This window comes from Molothrus aeneus, unplaced genomic scaffold (assembly GCF_037042795.1).
Source record: "Molothrus aeneus isolate 106 unplaced genomic scaffold, BPBGC_Maene_1.0 scaffold_36, whole genome shotgun sequence".
In the NCBI taxonomy this organism is placed as follows: domain Eukaryota; kingdom Metazoa; phylum Chordata; class Aves; order Passeriformes; family Icteridae; genus Molothrus; species Molothrus aeneus.
In genome coordinates, this window is record NW_027099027.1 from 1,538,631 (window position 1) to 1,562,806 (window position 24,176).

The 24,176-nt window shown below is 51.2% G+C and overlaps 1 protein-coding gene and 1 pseudogene across 1 annotated transcript in view; one reads left to right on the plus strand and one right to left on the minus strand.

The window, feature by feature from the left end:
• Positions 1 to 24,176, minus strand: part of LOC136570728 (uncharacterized) — a 2,607,743-nt pseudogene that overhangs the window by 1,516,864 nt on the left and 1,066,703 nt on the right.
• LOC136570729 (uncharacterized) overlaps positions 1 to 24,176 on the plus strand; it is a 2,347,277-nt gene that overhangs the window by 1,404,619 nt on the left and 918,482 nt on the right.

Below are 24,176 nucleotides of genomic sequence, written 5' to 3' on the forward strand. Positions count from 1 at the left end.
TGAATTTTCTCACACACTTTCTGTAAATAACTCATTGTTTTGCATTCCTTTATGGAGGAGGAGAGTTGATGGACTGTTGGTTTGACCAGAGGCATTGGAGAGGTGCCACTGTCACCTCCAATCCACTGTCACTTTTGGAAAACTATAAATGTTGGAGTCAGAAAATAAACGGCCCTTTTTTCTCTTTCACCTTGAGAACGGTGTGAGCGTGTGTTCTTTTGTGTCCTATAGTGACAGGCAATGACCATCTGGAAAGTCAGACAGCTCTTTTCCATAGCAAGGAAAGCACAGAGCCCCAGTGCTCCAGGAGCTGATGAGAGGCAGCCCTTGACATGCCAAGATCAGCCAGAGCTGTCAGGTGGCCCCTGGGAGGCCAAGCCAGCCAGAGCTGTTCCATGTTCCCTGGGTTCCATGGGGCCCCACAGTGTCCCAATGGTCCCTTGCTTCCATGGGGCCCTGAGGTTTCATAATGCCCCCTTGGTGACACCAGGCCCTGAAGGTTGGAATGGTCTCCATGGTTCCATCAGGCCCCACAGAGCCACAATGGTCTCTGGGTCCATGGAGCCCCTCTGTGTCACCATGGCCCCTTGGTTCCCTGGGCTCCAGTGGTGCCACAATGATCCCCTTGGTTCCCTGGGCTCCAGTGGTGCCACAATGATCCCCTTGGTTCCATGGGCTCCAGAGGTGCCACAATGATCCCCTTGGTTCCATGGGTCCCCACAGTGTCCCAGGGATCTCCATGGGAAGGAAAGAACCCAGCCCCACTGTTGCAGGCGCAGCCACCAGAGGCCCAGGCCAGCCAGCCTTGACGGTACTGGCAGATTTTGCCTGGGAGCAACCCTTGGATATTGAGAATTTCAGAGGTGGAATCCCAATTTCAGACATGGACACTGGAGGAGAAGGATGGTTCTTTTCCATAGGAAGGAAAGCACAGAACACCGGTGGTGTCTCAGGGGCAGATGAAAGGCGGCCATCAGAGGCCAAGGCCAGCCAGACCTCTCTGTCCTGGCAGCTTTTGTCTGAAAGCAACCCTTGGATATCAGGAATTTGGGAGGTGGAACCCCAATTTCAGCCGTTTCTGCATGGATAAGAAGGACGGTTCTTTTCCATAGGAAGGAAAGCACCCAGCCCCAGTGTTTGGACAGCAGGGGAGAGGCACCCCCAGGAGGCCAAGGGCAGCCAGACCTGTCTGTCCTGGCAGCTTTCACCTGGGAGCAATCCTTGGATGTACGGAGTTTTGGAGGTGGAATCCCAGTTTTGGCCATGGTCAAGATGGGTGGTTTTGCCCATAGGAAAGTAAAGCACAAAGTCCAAGTGTTTAGGAAGAAGATGAGAGGTGGCCACCCTCAGGCCAAGCCAGCCAGCCCTGTCTCTCCTGGCACCTTTTGTCTAGGGGCTTTCCTTGGACATTGGGCATTTTGGAGGGGGAATCTCAGTTTTGGCTGTGGGTGCCTGGACAGGAAGAAGAGTTCTTTTCATAAGGAAGGAAAGCACCCAGCCTCAGTGTTTCAGAGGCAGATGAGGGCCAGCCCTCAGGAAGCCAAGGCCAGCCAGACTTGTCACTCCTGGCAGCTTTTGTCTGGGAGCTATCCTTGGATAGAAGGAATTCCAGAGGCAGTTGCCCAGTTTTGGCCATAAGTGCCTGGTTGAGATGGAGGGTTTTTTCCCACAAGAAATAAAAGTGATAGTGGAGCCCTGGAAAATGTTAAAAATAGTCTTTGAAAATATTGGGCTTTGTGTTTTCTCAGATCACTGCACCTGTATAAGCAGTATGATAAAAGATATAATTGTTAGATGTGGTGATTGTTTAGTAATTAAATATAATTATTATATAACCATAAGAAGAATCGTGAGAAACTATGTTGGAAATTTAAAGGGGGCTATGTTTAGCTGAAATCTGTGCATACAATAGAACAATATAAGTTTAATAATTACATGAAAATTATGTAATGATAGAGGATAAAACACGTTCACCTCGAATGTATGGTCGGAATCAGATTTGGGTGGAAACTACCCCGATTCCCAGAGCTCTTGAATAAAAAGCACCGCATATAATCCCTTATGTGATTATGTGTTTCTGAACGCTAACATTTTGGCGACCCCGGATGGGACCCTGCGGGTGCTGCTGAGTGAGTTTCGCGACTCGACCGCGCTCCAGCCGGCACCGAGGGATTCTCGGGGAGCTCGATCGGCCGCGACCGCTTCTGCCGCTCATAATGTCCCCGGGAGAAAGGTAAGGTGCTTTTTACTTTGGTTTGGGTGCCTGCCAATGAGACGCAGCGAAAGCTACGCTTGGTTGGGCTAAAGGAATTCCTGCTGGTACAAGCCCAGGCGCCGTTCCATAAGACAATCGCGAAAGCGTTGTGGGTTCGGCAATTTGTGGTATATTTGGAATGGAGAAACTTAAAGGGATTTTGGGCGGCAACACCTCTATCCCGCAAAGTTCTCCTTTGGGGTGCTTATTAGCACATTGGAAACAGGGTAATTTTGGGGAAGAATTACGTAAAGCTAAGTTGATTGATTATTGTAATACATGGTGGCCAGGATATGCCTTGGAGAATGGCGAAAATTGGCCAAAATATGGGACTCTGCAATATAACACTATTTCGCAGTTAATGTCGTTTTGTAAACAAGAAGGAAAATGGGATGAGGTTCCGTATGTTGATTTGTTTTTCTATTTACAGGGAAAGCCAGAATGGCAGGATGAATGTGGATTAATGATGGTTAAAACAACTGCAAGCAATAAGTGTGGGGTTTGTGAGGAACGTTGTTTAGAAAACTTGGCGTTGAAAGAAAGCCTGAGTAGGGAAAATTATACAGATATTGATTTACAGGTAGCTCCAATAGGAACAAGAGAACCTAACCCTATCCCACCTGTTCCATCTGTCCCTATCCCACTGCCTGCTCCTACCCCACCTAGTCCTGAACCTGTCTCGTCTAGTACACCCTTCCCTCTTTATTCTCCTCTCCCATCGTCACCTGATCCCTCTTCCTCGGAAGATGAGCAAAACCTAACTGTGGTTAGAAGGGAGAGAGAGAGAATCAACGATGGGGTAGCCCACAGAACCAGGAGTCGGTCTAACCTTGCCCCAGTTATGGATAGAAAAGACATAGGCAGACAAAAACGGACTGTAATTGCCCCCTTGCAACAAAGTGTAGGAGTGGAAGGGCCAGTATTTGTAAAAGTGCCTTTCTCTCCTGCAAATTTAGTTATTTGGAAACAATCAGCCAGAATTTATAGAGAAAATCCTGATAAAATGGCATGAGTATTAAAAATGGTTATAAAAAACTCAAAATCCTGACTGGGAAGACATACAATAATATGTATATATAAACTTATATATAGTATATTAATATATCTAATATATTAATATTAGATACTTTGATGGATTCTACTGAGAAAGAGATGGTACTTAAGGCAGCCAAAGAAAGGGTAAGAGAGCACATCAGAAACGGATTCGTAACTGGGAATTTAGATGAGAATTTCCCAATTGAGGATCCAAATTGGGACCCTAACTTATTTTGCGTTATGGGGAGACTACGGAAATATCAAGAGTGGATCCAAATAAGAGTTCAGAATGCTGTGCCCAAAACTATAAATTGGTCTAAACTATATGAAGTTCAGCAGGAAGAGACAATGTCCAGACTTGAACAACCAGTTTCACCAGGACAATCAGTGCCAGCAGGTTACCAAGGGGATGGTTTTGGGGGAGTATACCAGCTGACTAGACATAGAGCCAATAGAACCAGTTAAGGAACCTCTTATAAATATACAATTAGGACATAAAGAGGTCAAATTTCTAATAGATACAGGAGCTACTTACTCGGTATTGAATGATTTGCAAGGACAAATTGGGGACAAGGAAACAACAATGGTCGGCGCTACAGGGAAAGAGGAAAAACGGCCATTCTTGCAACCCCTAGATTTGTGTTTTGGGAACAAAGTTATAACACACAAATTCCTATATGTACCTGAGTGTCCAATTCCGCTTTTAGGGAGAGATTTGCTAGCAAAACTTGATGCGGTAATAACCTTTGAAAATGGGGAGCTTATAATGAAAATATCTGAGTCAAAGACAGGACAGATATTAATGATCAAAGAAAAACCTGTTCCCTCTATCCCTAGGGAGGTAGGAGATGCATTGATTCCCTCTGTATGGGAGACAGATATACCAGGGAAACCTAAATTGGCACAACCAGTGCATGTAGAGTTGAAAGAAGGGGCGAGGGCTCTACAAGTCAAACAATATCCCATAAAACCAGAAGCACGGCAAGGAATAGTAAAGATTATTGATAAGTTCTTGAAATACCGAATTCTAGAAGAATGTGAATCAGAATTTAATACACCAATATTTCCAAAAAAGAAGCCAAATGGTATATATAGATTAGTGCAGGATTTGAGAGCAATAAATGAAATAACAAAGGACATTTATCCAGTGGTAACAAATCCCTACACATTGCTAACATCCGTAAAAGAGATATATAAGTGGTTTACTGAAATTGATTTAAAAGATGCCTTTTTCTGCATCCCCCTTGACAAAGAAAGTAGGAAACTGTTTGCCTGTGAGTGGGAAAACCCAGGGAATGGGAGAAAGACCCAGCTCACCTGGACACGATATAAGAACTCGCTGACCCTATTTGGAAACCAACTGGCAAAGGAGCTGGAGATTTGGACCGAGAGTGGGCAAGTACCAAGAGACCAATACCTGTTGTTGCAGTATGCTGATGATATACTGATAGCTACAGAAGAAAAGCAACCTGTATAAAGGTAACCATTGAGATTTTAAATTCACTGGGAATGGGAGGTTATAAAGTACCCAGAGGAAAGGCACAAATTGCCCAACAGACTGTGATCTACCTGGGATGTGAAATTTCACAAGGGCAACGAAAACTAGGCACTAACCGTATCCAAGCTATTTGTGCTATTCCAGAGCCCCAGAATCTACATGAGCTGCGAGTCTTCCTCGGGATGGCAGGATGGTGTCGCCTGTGGATCGCGGACTATGGACTGATTGCGAAACCCCTGTGTGAAGCTCAGAAGATGCAGCCATTCACCTGGGGCAAGCCGCAGAAAGAAGCCTTCCTAAAATTAAAGGAAGCACTGACAACTGCTCCAGCATTAGGGTTACCTGATCTGTCTAAAGATTTTCAGCTGTTTGTCCATGAAAGGCTGCAGCTAGCACTCGGAGTCCTGACCCAAGGTCTGGGAAGCTGGAAAAGGCCGGTGGGCTACTTTTCCAAACAACTTGACAGCATAAGTGCCGGGTGGCCTCCATGTCTGCGGGCAGTCGCAGCCACTGTGATGCTGATACAAGAAGCCAGGAAGCTCACTATGGGAAGGCACATAGATGTCAATGTACCACACATGGTAACCACTGTCTTAGAGCAGAAGGGGGGCCATTGGCTATCCCCAAGCAGGATGATGAAATTCCAGGTAGTCCTGACTGAGCAGGATGATGTCACATTAAAAACAACTAACCTTTTGAATCCAGCTTTGTTCCTAGGTACCACAACTGAAGAAGGCCCATTAGAGCATGACTGTGTGGAGGTAATAGAGTACACCTACTCAGCAAGGGAAGACCTGAAAGACGTCCCACTAGAGCAGCCAGAGTGGGAGCTGTTTACAGATGGGAGCAGCTTTGTGGAAAACAGAACCAGATACGCTGGGTATGCAGTAACAACAGTCAGTACAGCAGTGGAGGCAAAGGCCTTACCACCAAATACATCTGCCCAGAAGGCAGAACTGGTTGCTTTAACCAGGGCACTAGAATTAAGTGAAGGGAAAAAGGTAAATATCTGGACTGACTCAAAATATGCTTTTGGAGTGGTGCATGTACACGGAGCACTATGGAAAGAAGAGGACTATTGTCCTTCTCAGGGTATGCACATTAAACATCAGGATGCAGTCCTGCAATTGATAAAAGCAGTACAAAAACCTGAACAAATGGCAATCATACACTGTAAAGCACAGCAATCAGGAAACTCCAAAATCTGTGAGGGAAATCGAAAGGCAGACTGGACAGCCCGACAGGTTGCTAGAGAGGTGCAAACAACAATGGCATTGATACCTTTAAAGCTCAATGTATCCCAATTCAATTTGCCTCCAGAACCAAAATATTCAGTAGAAGATGAGAAGACTGGCACGTTTGCTAAATGCACAAAAGAATTCAGAGGGATGGTATGTGACTGCACAAGGACAGATAGAGGTACCCCCTTGATAATGAGAGAAGTTCTACAAATTAAACATAACGAATGTCACTGGGGAGCAGAGGCATTGGTAAAATTGCTAAAGCAGAGTTTAATTTCGGTACGGATGTTAACAATGGCAAAATCAGTGTTGTCAAAGTGTGATATCTGCTTGAAAAACAACCCAGTGGCTAGACGACAGGCACAGCTAGGAAGAATTCGGATAGGAATAGAGCCAGGAGACTATTGGCAGGCAGATTTTGTAGACTTGCCAAGAACTCGAGGATACAAATACCTGTTAGTGGGGGTTGACACATTCTCTGGCTGGCCAGAAGCCCTTCCCTGTCGCACCAACCAAGCAAAGGAAACAGTAAAGTGGTTACTACAGGAGATTATTCCCAGGTTCGGGGTACCCCTAGGGTATCATCAGATAGGGGGCCCCATTTCATAGCTACAGTAGTAAGAGAGGTAAGTAGATTGCTGGGGATAACTTGGGACCTCCACACACCGTGGAGACTCCAGTCAAGTGGACAGGTAGAGAGGATGAATCAGACACTAAAGAGGCAAATCAGTAAAATATGCCAAGAAGCCAAATTGCAGTGGCCCCAGGCTTTGCCAATAGCACTGTTGAGAATTCGGATAAAGCCTAGGAGTGGGATGTCAGTCAGTCCTTATGAGATATTGCACGGGAAACCATATGAATCTCCTGAGCCTAACCCTAATGTGCACGTCACAGGAAAGCAGGAAGTGTATAATTATGTTCTGTCGCTCGGGAAAACTTTAGCTCGGCTCCGGAGCATCCTCGTGTGGAATAGACCGCTGACTCTCGAGAACCCAGTTCATAACATACATCCAGGAGACGAGGTGTACATCAAGAACTGGAACGAAGAACCGCTGAAAGAAAAGTGGAGTGGGCCCCACCAGGTACTGCTGACCACCTTTACAGCAGCCAAAGTAGCCGGCGTGGACCCCTGGATTCACTACACCCGAGTGAAGAAAATCCATCCTGGATCACGGACTGTGTAAACTGTGGAACCAACAAGGCTGCAGATAAGATGTGTTTAATCACTTTGAGAATGCTATCAGTAATTGTGCTAACGTTATGGTCATTAATGTCTTTGGGATGTGGAATGCAAAAAGATCAACTAACCACTCTTCATTCTAGAATGAAGAGAGAGGTACAAGCAGAAACACAGGTGATAAAGGTTTCTAATGCAGTTTGGGCTGAGAATGTAATGATTGGATTAGTCAAAGCCTTTGCCAAAATGCAAAACACCTGTAGAATAACTGCCTGTCTGCCAATACCAAAGGCAGCAGGAGACCCAGTAAATTGGGGAATCATAACATCAAAACTACCTGAAATACAAAACAACAAAACAATTGCATGCAAACAGGTACCTGAGTCGAGGCAAGTAGTCAAGGAAACTTGGGAGAAAATAGGAACATGGATGAGACCCATGGGCCAGAAAGACTGTATTCTAAGTGATGGCACACTAGGAACCCCTATGGGAGAATCAGGAGGCATCACACAATGGCAATGCTATTTGCCACACTATAAAAAGATTATAGAAAATGTTACAGAAACCACTCTGGTATGGAAGTGTGAGGCCAAGGATCAGAAAGGTCAGACAGAGCCTTGGGAGAGTGTGTGGTCTGTGAGTATCCTTCAAAGATTCCAATGTATGGCAAACACCCCTTGGTGCATTAAGTGGGAAGGCCCCGAGAATGAAACAGATCCAGCAGTAACAAACACTGCCACCAGCAGCAGAACGAGGGCAGACCAAGTAAGTTGGTGGGCATGTAATAAAACTTATGACTGCACTTCGGATGATGCAGAGATAAAGCAGATGCCACCCCTGGCAATAGCCCTACAAACTGGCTGTGCTTGCAGAGGGATCAAACATAAACAAGGCAGAGTGAATTATAAAGCAGTTGTAGGATGTACCAGGAGTACAGTCCGAGGTCCAGGACAATTTGTATGGGCAGCAAGCGATGGCACCTGGAAAACACATCTGCCTGTAGATGGGAAAGTAAAGGAAATTACTTTAGGCCTCCCAACCTCGTGTCCAATTTGGAAAAGTCCCCATTTAATGGAAAACATGAACTTGTGCAGATAAGAGCAAGACGAGAAGTTCTAGACAATGAAAATCCAGATGACACTTGGCAAGAACCCTCTGGTGGAGTGAAATTTGGGTGGGCCCTAGAGTCTTTGCTTGGTCCTATAGCAAACTATCAGAGTAGGGAGATGCTGTACAAACTTACAGGTCAGGTAGATAGACTGGCAAGAGTCACCCGGGAAGGATTTAAAGAATTAAACGTACAATTACAAGCCACCACAAAAGTGACTTTACAAAATCGATTAGCCTTAGATTTGTTACTCCTGAAAGAGCATGGAGTATGTGGATTTTTAAAGGGACGGGTTGGTCATTGCTGCGTTCACATCCCAAATGTAACTGCAGATGTAGAATATGACATCAATCAGTTGAAACAAAGAGAGCATGAAGCACAAGAAGAGCAAAAGGATTTGACTACGACCTGGCTAGGCGAAATCTTTAAAGGGTTAGGGTGGAATGTGAGTTCATGGATTAAATCTGTCATTGAGACTGTGATAATCTTACTAATTGTATTCTTAGCAATTTGGTTAGTTCACAGCATCTTAAAGGGAGAGATACAGAAGAAAACATCCTGGAACCAGAAGATAATAAAGGCACTGACACGAGATCCACGCCCATCATCTTCTGGTTCTCCAGTTCGTGACAGCATCCACAACAACGTTTACATCAACCATGGACTTGAAGAACGTAAAGAATAAATTGAGAAATTAAGGACTGTATCAAGTGAAAACATTTACACCTATAGTGAAGTGAAAATGCTTTCAAAGAGGGGAGAATGATAGTGAGGCCCTGGAAAAATGTCAAAAATAGACTCTGAAAATGTTAGGCTTTGTGCTTGCCAGATCATGTGAAATTGCACCTGCGTAAGCAGTACATGACAAATGATATAATTGTTAGATGTGATGATTGTTTAGTAATTAAATATAATTATTGTTTAATCATAAGAAGAATCATGAGAAACTATGTTAGAAGTTTGAGGGGGGCCACAAGGAGCCCATGCTTGGCTGAAATCTATGTATACAATAGAACAATTGAAGTTTAGTCATTAACATGAAAGTTATATAAGGATAGAATATAAAAACATGTTCATCCCGAACCCATGTCGGAGTCAGATTTGGGTTGGTACCCCTGACACCCAGAGCTCTTCAATAAAAGCACCTGCATATAATCATTCTGGTGATTATGTGTTTCTGAACGCTAATATACCCAGTAAAGTGTTAAACCCTTCCCAGTTGCTGTGCATGAGGCTCTATGAATATGCACAGGCTGATGTAAGGGGAAAGGTATTTCAGGGGATCCCTGAAGGTAACAGGGTGCTCCTGGCTGAGCGCCACGATGCACCCGGTTTACATCTTCCAAGAACTGTTTAGCATGGCTCTGCCCTGGATCTGCCTTTTTAGAGCATGCAGATTCCTTGGCTCTGGTTTTAGTCCATTCTCTTTATCACCTCCAGGTTTTGGGCCTTGGTGCACTCTGCCTTCAGACAGGGAGTGCTGATAGTTGGCAGATCTGTACAGGTGTCCTCATCCTGGGTGCATTGGATGTTATCCCATCCAAGCAGGCACTTTAACACAAGCAGCTATTTCACTGAGCTTAATTAACAACAGAAATAAAAACTACATAACAAAGTTACTTTAAAAAACAGTCCCAGCCCATATTTGATCCCAGTCTGTGTGGTCCTGATCCATATGGTCCCAGAAACCTGGGATCCCAGTCCATACAGTCCCAGTCCATATTTGATCCCACTTGAGGCTATCCCGGTCTGGAGGGTTCTGATTCACAGGATCCCCATCCATGTGATCCCAGTCCAGGTGATCCCAGCCCATCTTTGATCCCAGCCCATATTTGATCCCAGCCCATATTTGATCCCAGTTTGTGAGGTCCTGCACACACTCCCAGGGTCTGGAATTCCAGTTCCCAGCCAGGAAAAAATGTTCCTGCCCTTGAACTTCCTTCCTATCCCCTCAACAAATTGCAATAAAATTATAAACAAAGGAATAATAATTGAAATTAAATAAATTATAATAAAAATAAAATATAAAAATCTCAACTCTTCTTTACAATGATTCAACTCCAACAATGATTCAACTCAAATCAACAATAACTATTACTATAATATTACCAATGCATATAAATAAACAAATTATATATCAAGAAATACCTTTTGAAAATTTTAACTCGATGACTAATGTACTTTAGATAAAATTATCTAAAGAAACTACCATGCAATCTAACACCTCTTAGTTAAACAATTCATATTACAAATATACTAAACACAAAACCAAACACCACTACAATTTCTCAGACATTTCAACCAAACAATTAAACTTTAATAACATCCTTAAGTACTCTTGAAAAATTAAAATTATTTTTAAAACATTAATTGTGTGCAGGTGGTTTTATTTTGATATTGGTTTTTGGATTGTTTGGGTTAGATGATTTAAAAAATGGGATTTTTATAGGAATTGAATCAGCTGAGAAGGTGGCACTCTGCAAACAGAACTGACTGAAAATGAACGGGACAGAAATCAGTAACTCTGAAAGCTTTATTTGCTATCAAATACATCCCACACACCCAGGCCCACACAATCCCCATCCCACTGCTGCAAATTGGGATCCCACTTCTCCCAATCTCCTTCCAACTCCATCTCAACTTGACAGCTGTGGAATGGAGTGAGTTTGGCCTGGGATTGAGTTTTCTGAGGAAGGAACAAGCAATCTGAGGTGGAATTGAGCCCTTTGGGGTTAAAATTCAGTTATTTTCAGTGGAATTTGAGAGGTTTTGAGGTGACTGTTCCATCCCTCCAGACTTCTGGAGGACAGAGAGATGGAGAAGAGAAAAAAATTCAGGCCAAACCAAAGGAGAAGCAGCCAGGTGTGTTCCCAGCATGGATCACAGGGAATGTGAGTGACCAGGGCTGTGCCCAAAGTGCCTCCTCCAGTGGAGGATGGAGCTGCAGCAGCGCACGAAGCTCTTCCCGCACTCGGGGCACTCGCAGGGCTTCCCTTAGTGGTGCCTCCGTTGGTGTCGGATCAAGTTAGAGCTGCAAGAGAAGCTCTTCCCACATTGGGGACACTCGTAGGGCCTCTCCCCAGTGTGGATGCGCTGGTGCTTGACGAGGGTGGAGTTGTACTTGAATCCCTTCCTGCAGTCGGAGCAGCGGAATGGCCTCTCCTCTGTGTGAATCCGATAGTGCAGGAGGAGATTGGAGCTGTTCTGAAACCTCTTCCTGCATTTATCACACTCGTAGGGCCTCTCCCCAGTGTGGATGCGCCAGTGCTTGACAAGGGTGGAGTTGTTCTTGAATCCCTTCCCACAGTCGGGGCATTGGAAGGGCCTCTCCTCTGTGTGAATACGATAGTGCTGGAGGAGATGGGAGCTGGTCTGAAACCTCTTCCCACACTTGGAGCACTCATAGGGCCTCTCCCCTGTGTGGGTCCTCTGGTGCACGATCAGGCTGGAGCTCTGCCTGAAGCTCTTCCCACACTCCCCACACTCGTAGGGCCGTTCCCCAGTGTGGATCCTCTGGTGCACGATCATGTGGGAGTTCCTCCTGAAGCTCTTCCCACACTCCATGCACGTGTGGGGCTTCTCCCCATCATGGAGCTGCTCATGGAGCACCAGCTCTGAGCTCTGGCTCCATCTCCGGCCGCCTTCCCGGCCCAGGCTGGCTCTTTCCCCCTCACATCCCCGCCATCTGCGTTTGCAGCCCCTCCTCGAGCGGCATCTCCGGGCCTTTTCCTCCCCGTTGGCTTCCTGCGCCGTGGAGCCGCTCAAAACGGCCTCTTCCACCAGGTTCTGCCGCGGGCATTTGTCCTCCCTGCTCTCCATGCTCAGCTCCTGCTCTGGGGGAGGAAGGACAAGGACAGCATGGGATTTGCCTCCGTGCCACAGGCAAGGGCAACGAGATCCCCCCAGGGCTGTGGTGCAGCCGGGGGCTGTGCTGGGCTGGGAGATGGAGCAGCACAGAGGGAAAAGGGGCACTGACTTCCTCCTCACCTGCCTCAGTGTCCCGGGGCATCTTCCTCTTCCTCGCAGCCTCTCAGGGGTTGGCAATGGGCAATCCTGGTTTGGAGAAAACAAGGGATGAGCATGTTGAGTTTGAAATTCTCTCTGCCCAAGTCCATCTCTACAAGTCACTGGCCACCTGGGCTCCAGAAAAACCTCCCAAACACCAAAATTCAGCCCTGAAAAAGCCTTCCAGGAGTTCCCTGTCCCTGCTCCCTCCCCTCTGGAGTTCAGGGGTTCCCCCCTGTCCCAGCTGCTGGGGTCACGCTTGGATTGGGGGTCCCCGTTCTCCTGGGTGCCCGCCCTGCCCAGGCTGCTGGCAGGGCCAGCAATGCCAAAAGCTCCCCGCTCTTGGCTCTCCCCATTTCGGGATGCCAGGGCTGTTTGGGCTCCAGGGCTCCCTTCTCCCCTCATTCTCTGCTCTGCGCTGCAGCGGCTCCAAGGAGTCCCCCCTGCCCCTCTCCAGGCTCTTGAGGCTCCCGCCAATGGCGGCGCCCCCCCCTCTCTGGGCTCCCCACTTTGGCCTCCTGGGGGACACAGGGCTCTGCTCCTCCAGGCTGCCTCTGCCGGCAGCCGCCACCGCCACCCCCCGATGTCCCCCCGAGGGGCCTTTTCCGCTCAGCCTTGGACTTCTTCATTCTCCAAACATCCCCCAAAAACCCAACCCAGGGACCCCCCGGGATATCCGGGCCGGGCTCCCCCTCCCCGCTCACCTGCGCCATGGGGGGGGGCGATGATCCCACAGGTGGGGGCTGCGAATTCAGGCAAGGCTCGAGACCGCGTGGTTCCCGCAGCTCAGCTTTGATCCGCCTTTGTCCCTCCTCTTCCTCTTCCTCCCATCCTCCTCTTCCATACCCCCTCTAGCTCCTCTGTGTTATCCCCACTGCGTTCTCAACTTCCATCCCTCCCCCTTCAATCCCTTCTCCTCCTCCTCCTCCGTAACCCCACCTCCTTCTCCTCCTTCCATCGCTGCTCTCTCTCCTTTTCCATCCCGCCCCTTCCATTCCTTCTCCTCCTCCTCCCCCCTTACCCCGCCTCCTCCTCCCCGTCCATCCCTGCCCTTCCCTCCCTCCTCCTCCTCCCCCAGCAGCAGCCACACCCTCGGTGCCCCGTTCCCGCAGCCCTCGCAGCCCGCGGCAGCAGCGGCGATGGAGCCGGGACAGGTCGGCATGGGCAGCGCGGGGCTCTCGGCTGCTCCCAGCCGCTGCGGGCGGGGGGAACCCGGCCCGGGCCAAAGGAGAGGCAAACTGGGCAAACTGGGGGCTGCACATCCAAACTGGGCCTTGCTGGGGACCCTGCCTGGCCACTGCCAGCCCTTGGGGCTCCTCTCGGCACATCCGCCAGGGGGGAACGCACACAGGCCTGGGGGATCCCAGCAGTGGCAGCACTGCCAGGGACTGGGCTGCACTGGGATCGGACTGGGACTGACTGGGGCTGTACTGGCTTTGTACTGACATCATACTGGGATCATACTGCCATATCAGGGCAGACTGTGATTGCACCTAGGGACACTGGGATCATACTGGGAGTGAGTAGGAGCCTGTGGGGGGCACTTGAGACCATGTTAGGGACAAATGGGATATACTGGGATGAACTGGGATGGTGCTGAGTGTTACTGGGAGTAGCTGTGAGGAACTCGGGACATGCTAGGAGCAGCTGGGTGGAACTGGAACTGAATGGGTGCATGCTGGGGGTGATTGGAAACTGCTGGGCTTATACTGGGGTGAACTGGGATCATGCTGGAGCTGACTGGGATCATTCTGGCAGTGAGTGTCACTACACTGAGGCTGACTGGGAGTGCTTGGGAGCAAATGGGATCATACTGGAAGGAACTGGAAAGAGGGTGGAGGGAACTGGGATAAACTGGGAGATACTGGGGGTGACTGGAACAAAAGTGAGGGTGAAAGAGAGCAACTGGAACCATGTGGAGCACAACTGGTTCAGACTGGCAGGGACTGGGAGCACATTGGGGCCATATTTGGATCATACTGGGAGGGACTGGACTAATACTGGGAGGATCTGAGAGGGACTGGGAGCACACCCTGCACATCATCCCCCATACTGGGCCTGACTGGGAGCAACTGGGAGCATGCTGGCAGCAAATGGCATCATACTGGGACTGACTGGGCTGATCTAGGAAGCAACTGGAACCATACTGGAGGCAGCTGGGACCATACTGGGAGAGACTGGAAGCAACTGGGATTATACTGGGACCACACTGGGAAGGCTGGCATGTGACTGGGATCAAACTGGAGCTTACTGGGATCATATTGGGGTTGAAAGGGAGTGACTGGGATCACAGTTTGGGCAACTGGGAGCAACTGAGGGAAACTGGGATGATGCTGCAAGCAAACTGGAGAAACTGGGAAGGACTGGATGCCTGCTGGAGGCAACTGGGATCTACTGGGCATGACTGGGGGATCATACTGGGAGAACTGACACCTTACTGGGGCCACGGGCAGTGCCTGGAAATGACTGCAGACATGCTGGGGGCAACTGGGATATACTGGGAGTGTCTGTAACCATACTGGGGGCACTGGAACCACACTGGGAACAACTGGGACCATGCTGGGGAGAACTGGGACCACACTGGGGGCAACTGGGAGTGAGTGGGATCATACTGGGAGGGACTGGGATCATATGGGGAGTGACTGAGACTAGAGCAGGGGCAACTGGGTCCAACTGGGACCATCCTGGGAGTGTCTGTAACCATAGGGGAGTGATGGAAGCACACTGGGAACAGCTGGGCCCATGCTGGGAGCAACTGGAATCACTCTGAGGGTGACTGGAATCATGCTGGGATTGACTGGGAGCAACTGGAATGGAGCTGAAAGCAACTGGGTGACTGGGAACACGCTTGAAGCAACTGGGATAAACTGGGAGAGACACTGAGTTACTGGGATCATACTTGAGGGTACTGGGAGAGACACTGAGTTACTGGGATCATACTTGAGGGTACTGGGGTCATGCTGGCATTGATAGAGAGTAACTGGGATCACACTGGAAGCACTGGAATTGTACTGGGAGTGTCTGGGAGCAACTGGGATTAGACTGCAAGTGACTGGGATCATACTGGGAGTGGCTACAACCATACTGGGATTAGAGTGGGTGTGAGTGGACCCTGACTGGGGGTTACTGGGAGCTACCAGGCCCATCCTGAAAGCTGACTGGGGACTTAATTAGCAGAGCTGGGAGCAACTGGGGTAAAACTGGGGGCAAGTGAACCACGCTGAGGTAACGGGGAGTGCCTGGCAATCACTGCAGAATGTTCAGGGCAACTGGGATAGACTGGGAGGGTCTCCGACCATCCAAGTGGTGATTGGGACCAAACTGGGAGTGACTGGGAAGGTGTTGGGGGAATTGGGAACATACTGGGGTCAAGTGGGAGTGACTGGGGCCCTGCTAGGAGAGACTGGGATCATACTGGGAGTGCCTAGGACTATGCTAGGGACAACTGGGAGAACTGGGAACACACTGGATGAAAGTGCGAGGAACTGGGAGCAACTGGGACTGTGCTGGTAGTAAATTGCATGATCATACGGAAGGACTGGCAGGGACTGTCTTCATACTGGGAGCAACTGGAATCCTGCGGGGAGTGAGGGGATGTGACCAGGATTATACTGGGAGTGCACAGGCCTATACTGGGAGCAAGTGGGCTCATACGGGGAGCAGCCACTGCCTGAAACTGGACCCCCCAAAAACACCTCCCAGGGCCCCCTGATGTCCCCCCGAGGGCCATCTGCGACTCGGCTTTGGAGCCCTGCCAGCTGCAAACATCCTCCCCAAAATTCCCAAACTCAGGCACCCCCCGGGATATTTGGGCCGCACTCCCGCTGCCCGGGCACCAGCAAAATGGGGGGCGATGCTTCTGGGACTGCGGCGCCTCCAGGGAGCGTCCAGGCCACGAGATTCTCCCTCTCCTCTTGTACTGCGGGTGCTCGGCCTCTTCCTCCCTCCCTCCTCCTCCTCCCCCGTTCCCGAAGGCCGAACCGTGAGAGCACATGGGGCAGGGAAAGGCCGGAACCCTGAGGGGAAAGGGGGCAGGGAAAGGGCGGGAACCGTGAGGGGAAAGGGGGCGGGGAAAGGGCGGGAACCGTGAGGGGAAAGGGGGCAGGGAAAGGGCGGGACCGTGAGGGGAAAGGGGCGGGCTCAGGCCAAGGGCGGCAACTGTGAGGGGACACTCTGGGAGGCGGCACCCTGCAAACAGAACTGCAACATAAACGGGAAAGAAAGCAATAAGTCTGAGAGTTTTATTTGCCATCAAATACATCCCACACACCCAGCCCCACACAACCCCCATCCCACCTCTCCAAAAAGGGATCACACTTCTGCCTGTCTCCTCCCAAACCCATCTAAGCCTGGTGGGTCTGGAATCAAGTGGGTTTGGCATGGAATTGAGGTTTTCTGAGGTGGGAATGAGCTCTTTTGGGGTAATATTGAGCTGTTTTAAGTGGGATTAGGGTTGTTTTGAGGTGACAGATCCATCCCTCTTGGCTTTTGGAGTGCAAAGAGATGGAGAAGAGAGAAACATTAAGGTGAAAAAAAAAGGAAAACAAGCCACATGTGTTCCTAACATGGACCACAGGGACTGTGGCTCACGAGGGCTGTGCCCAAAGTGCCTCCTCCAGTGGGGGATGGAGCTGCAGCAGCGCACGAAGCTCTTCCCGCACTCGGGGCACTCGCAGGGCTTCCCTTACCGGTGCCTCCGTTGGTGTTGGGTCAAGGTAGAGCTGCTGGAGAAGCTCTTCCCACACTGGGGACACTCGTAGGGCCTCTCCCCAGTGTGGATGCGCTGGTGAATGATGAGGTCAGAGTTGTACTTGAATCCCTTCCCGCAGTCTGGGCAGCGGAATGGCCTCTCCTCTGTGTGAATCCGATAGTGCTGGAGGAGATGGGAGCTGGTCTGAAACCTCTTCCTGCATTTATCACACTCGTAGGGCCTCTCCCCAGTGTGGATGCGCCGGTGCTTGACTAGGGTGGAGTTGCGCTTGAATCCCTTCCCACACTCGGGGCATTGGAAGGGCCTCTCCTCTGTGTGACTCAGAAAGTGCCGGAGGAGATGGAAGCTGGTCAGAAACCTCTTCCTGCATTTATCACACTCATAGGGCCTCTCCCCAGTGTGGGTCATCTGGTGCCTGATTAGGTCAGATCTCTGGCTGAAGCGCATCCCACACTCCCCACACTCGTAGGGTCTCTCTCCAGTGTGGATCCTCTGATGCTTGATCAGATCAGAGCTCCAGCTGAAGTTCTTCCCACACTGCCCACACTCGTAGGGCCGTTCCCCAGTGTGGATCCTCTGGTGCCTGATCAGGTTGGAGCTCAGGCTGAAGCTCTTCCCACACTCCCCACACTCGTAGGGCCTCTCTCCAGTGTGGATCCTCTGGTGCTTTATAAGGTCAGAGCTCCTCCTGAAGGCCTTCCCACACTCCCCTCACTCGTAGGGCCTCTCCCCAGTGTGGATCCTCTGGTGCCTGATCAGGTTGGAGCTCAGGCTGAAGCTCTTCCCACATTCCACGCACACATAGGGCCGCTCCCCAGTGTGGGTCCTCTGGTGCATGATCAGGTCGGAGTTCCACCTGAAGCTCTTCCCACACTCCCCACACTCGCAGGGCTGTTCCCCAGTGTGGATCCTCTGATGCTGGAACAGGTTCCCTTTGTGTCCAAAGCTCTTCCCACATTCCACACATTGGTAGGGCCGTTCCCCAGTGTGGATGCGCCGGTGCTTCACGAGGGTGGAGTTGCGTTGGAATCCCATCCCACAGTCGGGGCAGTGGAAGGGCCTCTCCTCTGTGTGACTCTGATAGTGTCGGAGGAGATGGGAGCTGGTCTGAAACCTCTTCCCACACTCCCCACACTCGTAGGGCCGTTCCCCAGTGTGGGTCCTCTGGTGCCTGATCAGCTCGGAGTTCCACCTGAAGCTCTTCCCACACTCCTTGCATGTGTGGGGCTTCTCCCCATCATGGAGCACCAGCTCTGAGCTCTGGCTCCATCTCCGGCCGCCTTCCTGGCCCAGGCTGCCTCTTTCCCCCTCACATCCCCGCCATCTGCGTTTGCAGCCCCTCCTCGTGCGGCATCTCCGGGGCTTTTCCTCCCCATTGGCTTCCTGCGCCGTGGAGCCGCTCAAAACGGCCTCTGCCACCAGGTTCTGCCGCGGGCATTTGTCCTCCCTGCTCTCCATGCTCAGCTCGTGCTCTGGGGGAGGAAGGACAAGGACAGCATGGGATTTGCCTCCGTGCCACAGGCAAGGGCAACGAGATCCCCCCAGGCCGTCTCTGGGGACGCACTGCCCCCTCTTGGCTCTCCCCATTTCGGGATGCCGGGGCTGTTTGGGCTCCCGGGCTCCCTTCTCCCCTCATTCTCTGCTCTGCGCTGCAGCGGCTCCAAGGAGTCCCCCCTGCCCCTCTCCAGGCTCTTGAGGCTCCCGCCAATGGTGGCGCTCCCCCCTCTCTGGCCTCCCCACTTTGGCCTCCTGGGGGACACAGGGCTCTGCTCCTCCAGGCTGCCTCTGCCGGCAGCCGCCACCGCCACCCCCCGATGTCCCCCCGAGGGGCCTTTTCCGCTCAGCCTTGGACTTCTTCATTCTCCAAACATCCCCCCAAAAACCCAACCCAGGGACCCCCCGGGATATCCGGGCCGGGCTCCCCCTGCCCGCTCACCTGCGCCTTGGGGGGGGCGATGATCCCACAGGTGGGGGCTGCGAATTCAGGCAGGGATCGAGACCACGTGGCTCCCTCAGCTCAGCCTTGATCCGCCTTTGTCCCTCCTCTTCCTCTTACTCCCGCTCCTCCTCTGTCCTATCTCCACCTCCCTCTCCTCCTCCCCCCTCACCCCGCCTCCTTCACTGCTCTTTCTCCTCCCGCTCCTCCTCTTCCATCCCCCCTCCTCCTCCTCCCCTGTCTTATCCCCACCTCCTGCTCCTCTTCCATCCCGCCCCTTCCATTCCTTCTCCTCCTCCTCCCCCCTTACCCGCCTCCTCCTCCCCCTCCATCCCTGCCCTTCCCTCCCTCCTCCTCCTCCCCCAGAAGCAGCCACACCCTCGGTGCCCCGTTCCCGCAGCCCTCGCAGCCCGCGGCAGCAGCGGCGATGGAGCCGGGACAGGTCGGCATGGGCAGCGCGGGGCTCTCGGCTGCTCCCAGCCGCTGCGGGCGGGGGGAACCCGGCCCGGGCCAAAGGAGAGGCAAACTGGGCAAACTGGGGGCAGGTCACAAAGCTAAGGATGCAGCAGAAAATGGAGCTGAAAGAGTTATTTTAATATTAACTCCAAACGAGGAAAAACTGGAAATTCCAAAGTTTAGGGAAGCCGAGAAAAAAGAATTAAACAAGATAGGAAATGAACAAGATAAATCATAGAAATAGAAACTTCTACATGGAAGACAATTACTTAATAAAATGTGCTTACTAGGAAAATATTAGAAGACGTGCATCAGAAACCCCACTGGCGTACCCAAGCTTTATGTGATCATTTTTTAAGGAATTTTGGGTGCCCTGGGATTTTTGGTGTAGCAAAGCAAGTAACTGAAAGATGCTTAATTTGCCAAAGGATAAATAAAAAGGTGATGAGAAAAACAACATTAGGAGGTCATGAGTTAGCTCGTCGACCATTTCAAAATATCCAAGCAGAAGTTTAGATTTGTTAGGTTCTGGATTTATTTGGAAAAAAAACCATTTAATCTAGAAGAAAGAGAATATGCCATATGTTAGACAGGAGATTTTAGGAGAATAAAAATCTTTGAAGTATCAGAAACACCCGAGGAAAAAAACAAGAAAATAAAAAGGGGAAATGAAAGGGAGGGGAACAAGAGGAAAAGTCAGAAAGAGAGTGGGATCCTCTGCAGCTCTTGCCCCCTCCGTTCGCGGCCGAGGCGCCTGTCCCGGGTCCCGGCTCGCTGCCCGCCTCAGCTCCGCCTGCCCCGGTTTCCATCCCAGGTGCGGGCTCACTGCCCAGGGCAGCTCCACCTGCCCCGGCGCTGGCGGTGAATTTGTGTGCCCTGGCCCCACTGCCCGGCCCGCGGCCGCTCTGCCGGCCATGCTGGGGAAGATGGGGGTTGCTCTGTCCTGCCGCGTGGGCCGAGGTCACCGCGCCGACCGCACCGAGGGCGGGTCCCAGCCATCCCATCCCCGGCTGCCCTGCCCGTGCCAGCTGCGCTGGGCACCGCCGCTGCTGCTGCCGGGGTCTCCCACCTGCCTTTTCTCTGCCGGGAGCTGCCGGATCAGCCGCCATAAGCCATGTGGGGGCTGCCCACGCTCCGGCTCGGCCTCCACGGGAAGATCCCCCTCTGGCGATTCCGGCAGCAGACCCTGCCCACACTCCGACCGAGCCTCGGCGGGATATCCTCCCCTGACCCCTCCTGCTCTGAGTTACGTCCCCTTGGTAACCACAGCTCCTGCTGTTCAGGGAAAATCCCTTTCTCTACAGGAAGCACCTTATCAAAACACTAGGAGCTCAGTTAAAAGGCAGCCCTCTCCAAATTCTTTCTCAAAACACGGGAGAAAGGCTACAGAAGGTAAAAAAGTGAAAGAGTTAGATGAAGGGATTGCTCTATTGCCGTTAAGAGAGGTTCCCATGGCAGGGATGCGCTGCCCCGCCCCGCGGGAGCCACCGGCGCCCCTGCCGGCCGTGCCCGGAAGTGCACCCAAGGGGAAAGCGCCGCAGCCGAAAGGCCGGGACCGGCTCCGGGCTCTGTTTGTTGGCACTGCCGGAGCTGTTTATACACACTACTATTATTATATTATACACACTAGTAAAGAACCGTTATTCCTAATCCCATATCTTTGCCTGAGAGCCCCTTGATTTCACTATCCTAAAAATTAAGAGGGAGGGGTTTGCATTCTCCATTCCAAGAGAGGCTTTTTCTGCCTTCCCAAGCAGACACCTGTCTTGTAAAGCAAGACAAGCACCCACAGGCACTGAGGGGGGCTGCAGGAGGGGCAGAAGAAGGCCCTGCAGCACTTGGGCACAAAGGCCCAGCAGGTGAGTGCAAGAAGGGAGCAGCAAAAGGCCAAGCTGAAGGCAAAGGCCAGGGCAGAGCTCCTACAGCCCCTGAGGGATCAGCCCCAGGGCCCAAGGGGGCCCCAGCACCCAGGGCACGGGCTCGGCCACAAGCACCCGGCAGAGGCATTGCCCTCCTCGGCAGGGCACAGCCCACCCAAACAGCCCCTGGCAAGGAATCAGGGCTCCAGCTGCAGGGCACAAGGACACTGCAAGCAGAGACAGCAGCACCCTCAGGACCAGCAAGTCCACCCCGTGATGGACATGGATTGGCAGGGCTGTCACAGCTCCCATCACACCAGGGACCCTCCACACTGGAGCCCTTGAGAACATTCAGGTGGGTCTGCATTGAGAGGAGGCATTTTCTGATGGACACAGGGGCCTCTCTGAATCTTAGACCTAAAGGGGAAAATAGTAAAGGAATATTTTAATTTTTAAGGGAATGAGTGGGAAAGATGAGCAGGTATGATTTGTTCAACCACTATTAGAAGCTGTGGGGGATAGGTTTGAAATAAATGAATTTCTTTTTCTTCCTCCTGTGTTTGTAATTAACTAGGAAGGAATTTGAGAGCTGGATTTTAATACTGTAAAAAGGGATACAGAGGCTAGTTTTGTTGTACCTCTGTGTCAAAAGTCTGACAAGGCCTATGCTGAAGTGAACCCAGAAGTGTGGGCAGCCCCAGGGAAATACAGAAAATTAGATATGGAGCCTCTACAAATTAAAGCAACCAGGACAAGCAATACCCTGTTCCAAGAGAGGGAAGGAAGGGCTTACAGCCTGGTATTGAGTCCCTGTTAAAGGCAGGGCTTTTGGAGCCAAGGATGTCTCCCTACAACACTCCTATCTTGCCAGTCAACAAACTGGATGGATGGACACAAGGAGGAAACACAGAATTTTCAAGTGTTAAAATTAAGATTAACTGAGGCGAGTGGCCTGGGCCTTCCAGACAGGGAAAAAGAATTTGAATTATAGGTGGACGTTAAACAGGGTCTTGCCAAAGGAATTCTTGTGCTAAAATGTTTAACCCAGTGGCCAGAGAGCAGCCTCATTGTCTGCAGAATTGTGCAGCCACAGCTTCCGTGGGAGCAGAGGCCTGAAAACTGATGACAACAGGAGGATCTCCTAGAGTTCAAGTCTGGCATCAAGTTAAAGCTTTGACAACCAAAAGAGCCTCTAAATGGATGAGCAGGGCTCGGTTATTACAGTATGAAACTCGTTCAATGGCACAGGAGGATTCAGAACTGAGGACAGGGCAAGGGTTTAACCCAGCCTCCTGTTTGAACAGCCTGGAGAGGGGCTGGCAAGGAACCCAAGACTGCACTCAAGGGACAGAGCTCCCGAGCCAGGCTGGGAGAGATTGATGGGACATTCCCTGGCCTGAGGGAGACAATGTGTTTGTGGATGGCTCTGCAAGGGCAGCAGAAGGGAAAAGAGCTACAAGACAGGCTGTTATTAAGGAAGGGGAATCAGACAAAGCGCAGGTCACCGGCCCATGCTCAGCTCAACCCGCGGAGCTGTGGCTGCTTGTAAGAGCCTGGCACTGAAATGCCCTGAGCAGGAAGGCTTCAATATCTTCTGCTGACACCATGGCACCTAACAGGGGGCAAAAGCAATTCTGACTGCTTCAGCAATCACTGGATCACTTATTAACCTATTTCTAAAACAAATAATTCAAAGATAATGGATTGTGGAAGCAATAGATTCAGATGGGGAACTCATTTTACAGGAAAGACCCTTCAGGGGGTTATGGCAGCTTTAGGAATACAATGGGACCTCCATAACCCCTGGCAAGCCCAGAGCTCGGGTTGGGTAGAAAGAATGAATGGGGAAATAAAGAAACACCTTTGGAAGCCGGAGATAGAAACCAAGATGCCATGGGTACAGCTTTTGCCATTGGCTTTGGCAAGAAAAAGAGCCAGACCCAAGGCAGATATTCAATTATCTTCCTTGGAATTCATGTCTGGAATTCCTTACCTGGGCAATTCTCCACCTAGTGCAGGGTGGAAATAAGGGATGTAAATGTAAGGCAGGCTGTAGCCAGAATCCTGTCTCCTGTGGAATCTCTCCCCCAGGAAGCTGGGCTGGCACAGAGCCTGCCCTGGGACTTTGCTGTTGCCAACACCCAGCCAGGACATCGGCTCCTGCCTAAGGAGTGCAAAGCAGCACCACTGGTGGCCAAGGGGCGCACGCCAAGTGTCCCTGGGGCCAGAAACAGCTGCCAGCACAGCTGAGCACGGGGGGACCCCTCAGCCTGGCCTCAGGGGCTCTGAAGCCCCGGAGATTTGCACTTCCCGCCTGCAGCAGGACCATGGGAGCCGCCCCCGAGCCTGCCCTGAAGGCAACGCAGCAGCAGCCAGGGCTCCACAGCGGCCAAGCCCCTGGGCCTGCCCACAGATCCTCTGCTCAAACCCTCGGGAATCCTGGCCACCCTCCTCTGGCACCTCCAGCCACTGCGGCCAAGCCTCGCTGCCACTGCTGCAGCTCCAGCGCTGGCTGGGCCTGCACTGCCACAGCTGCTGGGGAGCACCACGGCACAATTCCACTCTGGGGCTCACTCACACCCACACTCTGGGCTGCCTGCGACTGCATTGCTGCAAAATGTACCCTTTCTGCTTCTTTTAAATCTTCTTTCTCTGCTCAGAAAGGTTTCTCTACTCAAAGGTTTGCCTTTGGGAAAGAAATTTTAAAGGTTTTATTTAAGGGGTTCCCAGTCTCTTCGGATGTTAAACTCATCTCCACCACTCAATGGAGATGAGTTTAACATCCGAACAGACTGGGAATAGCCCAAAAGACACCCACAGAGATAACGACCAGCAACAAAACATCAACGCCCCGCAGCAAACAGCAACCAACAGCTGCCCCAGACACTGCCCCCCG